Raw genomic sequence first — 3,831 nt, forward strand, 5'->3', positions numbered from 1 at the left:
ATTTATGATTTCTTTATTTTTTTGAAACAAAGTCTCACTCTGTCACCCAGGCTGGATTGCAGGCTGGATCACAGCTCACTATGGCCTTGACCTCTCAGGCTCAAGCGATCCTTCCATCTCAGCCTCCTGAGTAACTTGGACTATGGGCACACACTGCCATGCCCAGCTAATTTCTTTGTTTCTTGTAGAGGTGGGGTTTCACCATGTTGCCCAGGCTGGTCTCCACCTGAGAGATGGGGTTTCACCATGTTGCCCGGGCTGGTCTTCAACTGCTGGGCACAAGCAATCTACACAACTCAGCCTTCCAAAGTGCTGAAATTATAGGTGTGAGCCATGGCACTGAGCCAAAAGCTATCATATTTTAAATGAAATCTTATTTATGCCATCAGTTTGTTTAATATGTTTAAACTTTGTGATAAGCTTAATCATTATCACAAATTCTGAATAATGAGGTTCACATTAATATAATTTTATGCACGCAAAAAAGTGGTCAGTGCTTCCAAGTAGCACATAGTTTAAAACAGACAGATGATTCCTTATATGAAATTAGGCTTCTGAACTGCCAAGCTTTTGCTTAAGGTTCTGTGTGCTGTTTGGGAAAAGGCCTAGATGCAGCGAGGCAAAAATAGGGAAGGTTTCAGAGTCAAACTGATAGAATTTAGAGTACTGGTTCTATCACTTTCTAGCCTTAATATCTCAGACACATCTGCAGATCCTCTGAGATTTTGTCTCCTCATCTGTAAGACGCTGGTGTGAGGGTCAGATGAGATAGTGCCCATAAAATAGCTAGTGCAATTCTTGACACCTATTGGGTACTCAAAAGATGGTGAATGTCATTAATAATTCTGGTGGCTTTAGTATTGCCTACAAATACTCTGAAACACCTCCCTTCAGAAGGTAAAATATCTGCTTCTTCTCCCTCTGGATGTGGGCTGGACAGTAACTTGCTTCTAATATCTAGAATATGGTGACGTCATAATGTGAGACTTCCAAGTCTGTGTCATGAAGGGGATACACATTTTGCTGCCACCCTTCGTGTTGTGAGAATGCTCAAGCAGCCTGGGAAGGGGCCCACATGGGAGAGCCCAGTGTGGAGGAGCTGAGGCCTTCCACCAGCATCCAGCACCACATTGCTGGCTGTGTGAGGAAGCCACCTTAGAAGCAGATTTTCCAACCCCAATTGAGCCTTCAGATGATTGCAGTCCTGGCTAACATCTTGTCTGCAGCCTCATGAGAGACCTTGTGCCTAAGCCATCCAGCCAACTTGTTCCTGATTCCTAACTGAGATAGTAAGTGTGTATTGTTTTAAACCACTACACTTTGAGATAGTTTGCTATATAGCAATAGATAATTATTACAGTAAAAATTGCAGTAAAACTCACCCCAGAGTAGGATGAAACACTTGAATCAGTTAGCAGCCCGTTTCTGTCCAGGTAGTTACAATGGAAACCAAAAATCAAGATGGTAATTAATTTGTTAATGTATTTATTTCTTTAGCAAATTTACAGAGCCCTGCCTGGGCCGTGGGCCCCATCTGAGCTGCTAAAACCAGGATCTGTTACTGGACAGAGACAAAGGCTCTCAATGCCCTTTGTACCCAGATCTAACCCAGGCCTCAGTGATACCTCTAAGGTTCTTCTGTTCAGCTGCTGCTTCTCATCTCTCTGCCACATGCCATAGGCATGCCACAACTGTCTTCTCCTGGGACCACTGACAGAGCAATCTCTTAACTGGCCTTCCTGCTCACATTCTTGTCCAATTACAAGACACATTGGTAATGATCAATGATAAGGAGGCACTCTGAACCATGTAGACCAGATCTAATTATTTTCCTGCTTAAAATTTTCTGGTGTCTCCCCATCCACTTAGAAAACAACCAGACATTCTCTGGTCTATAAAGAGAGACCATGATCTGAACCCTACTTACCTACCACTTCAAACTTGCTACCTCCCTTCTCTCTATCCTTCTTCCTTCTCTTCCTTCAGCTCATTGTCGGGTATTGTTATAGTAAGGACACCAGTGAGTTACCCCTCCCTGATCCATGTCCTTGTGTGGCCCTCCCACATTAACTCCAAGCTTGGCATGTGACTTGCTTTGACCTTTGTGACAAGAGCAAATATGATATATGAAAAGGCTTAAAAAGCACTGTAGATTTGGGATTTCTTTTTCTCTGGCTGCTTCTGAAAGAAGGCTCAACTACTCTGCTGCTTCATGAGAGACATAGGAGTCACTTTCCTCCATCTCTGCCAGCCTCCAGACATGACGTGAGCCCAACCATCATGGGCTAAGCCCAACCCAAACTGCTGAGCCACAGAGTTGTGACAAATACATGATTGTTGGGCTGAGTCACCAGGTTTTGAGGTTGTTTTGTTCCTTAGCAATGGATAACTGATAAACACACCAAACTCACTCCTGAGTCCTGGGACTCCTTGTTGCCTCTGCTTGGCCATGTCCTCTCATGGAAGGTTCCTTTTGGTCATTTAGATCTCAGTTTAAATGCCACCACTCTGAATGGGCTGCCCTGACCACTCAGGCCAAAGTGGTCTTGTCTTCACTGTAGAAAAAACAAACTTTTATTTCCCTGTTCTCATCCTGCAAGATTAAGCACAGAATCCTTCTGTGACCAGATGTGTGTGGGGTTTTCTTCATCCACCAAGCAAGCCATAGATTCTTCAGAGGATGCCAGCTGAGAGTCCTCTCATTCAGTTCAATTCTGACACCATCCAACTGGAGACAGAGTCAGATCACACAGGTCAAGGACTCAGTCCTAAAAAATGAAGCACCACCAATGATGTTGATTGGAAACCCTAAGTTGTTTTACGTGCGCTTCTGACCAATCAGCTACAAATTAGGGTTCCCAAAACCTCCTTTATCAATTTGATAAATTTGCAAGAGCAGCTCAGAGAACTCAAGGAAATGCTTACATTTATCAGTTTATTATAAAGGATATTACAAAGGACACAGATGAAGGGACCCATAGGGCCAGGTATGTGGGAATGGGTATGGAGCTCCCATGCACTTTCAGGGTGCACCACCCTCCAGAAGCCCCCACATGTTTGGCTGTTTGTTTGTTTTGTTTTTGACAGAGTTTTGCTCTTGTTGCCCAGGCTGGAGTGCAATGGCATGATCTTGGCTCACTGCAATCTCCACCTCCTGGATTCAAGCAATTCTCCTGCCTCAGCCTCCCAAGTAGCTGGGATTAGAGGAATGCACCACCACACCTGGCTAATTTTGTATTTTTAGCAGAGACAGGTTTTCACCACATTGGTTAGGCTGGTTTTGAACTCCTGACCTCAAGTGATTCACCTGCCTCGGCCTTCCAAAGTGCTGGGATTACAGGCGTGAGCCACCGTGCCTGGCTGTGTTTGGCTATCTGGAATCTCTCTGAATCCTGTTCCTTTGGGTTTTTATAAAAGCTTCATTACGTAAGTATGACTATTAAATTATTGGCCATTGGTGATTGGCTTAACCTGCAGCCCCTCTCCCCTCCCTAGAGGTTGTGGGGTGAGGCTGGAAGTCCCAACCCTCTAATCTTGCCTTGGCTCTTTGGGTGACCAGCCCCCATCCTGAAGGTACCTAGGGGCTGCTAGTCACCAGTCCACTTATTAACATACAAGAAGACACTTGCCGTTTTAAAAGTTCCAAGGATTTTAGGACAAAGACCAAATATACATTTCACAACCTCACATCCACTCTCTGCATATCATCATGTTTTCCTTATACTGCAGCACCTCTTACGGCCTGATGTTTTCTGCTTTACCACATTTTATCATAAGACACTGTGGATTGTAACCCACATCCCAACTTCAGAAACTAAAATATGTGAATAA

At 44.3% G+C, this 3,831-nt stretch overlaps 1 long non-coding RNA gene across 1 annotated transcript; it reads left to right on the forward strand.

The window, feature by feature from the left end:
• Positions 1-1,036: 1,036 nt before the first annotated feature.
• Positions 1,037-3,228, forward strand: LOC129480260 (uncharacterized). Its single transcript, XR_008656959.1, has 3 exons — positions 1,037-1,289; positions 2,601-2,815; positions 3,116-3,228. It is a non-coding gene; the product is annotated as an uncharacterized lncRNA (long non-coding RNA).
• The last annotated feature ends 603 nt before the right edge of the window (positions 3,229-3,831 follow it).

Source organism: Symphalangus syndactylus, chromosome 4 (assembly GCF_028878055.3).
Source record: "Symphalangus syndactylus isolate Jambi chromosome 4, NHGRI_mSymSyn1-v2.1_pri, whole genome shotgun sequence".
NCBI classification, from domain to species: domain Eukaryota; kingdom Metazoa; phylum Chordata; class Mammalia; order Primates; family Hylobatidae; genus Symphalangus; species Symphalangus syndactylus.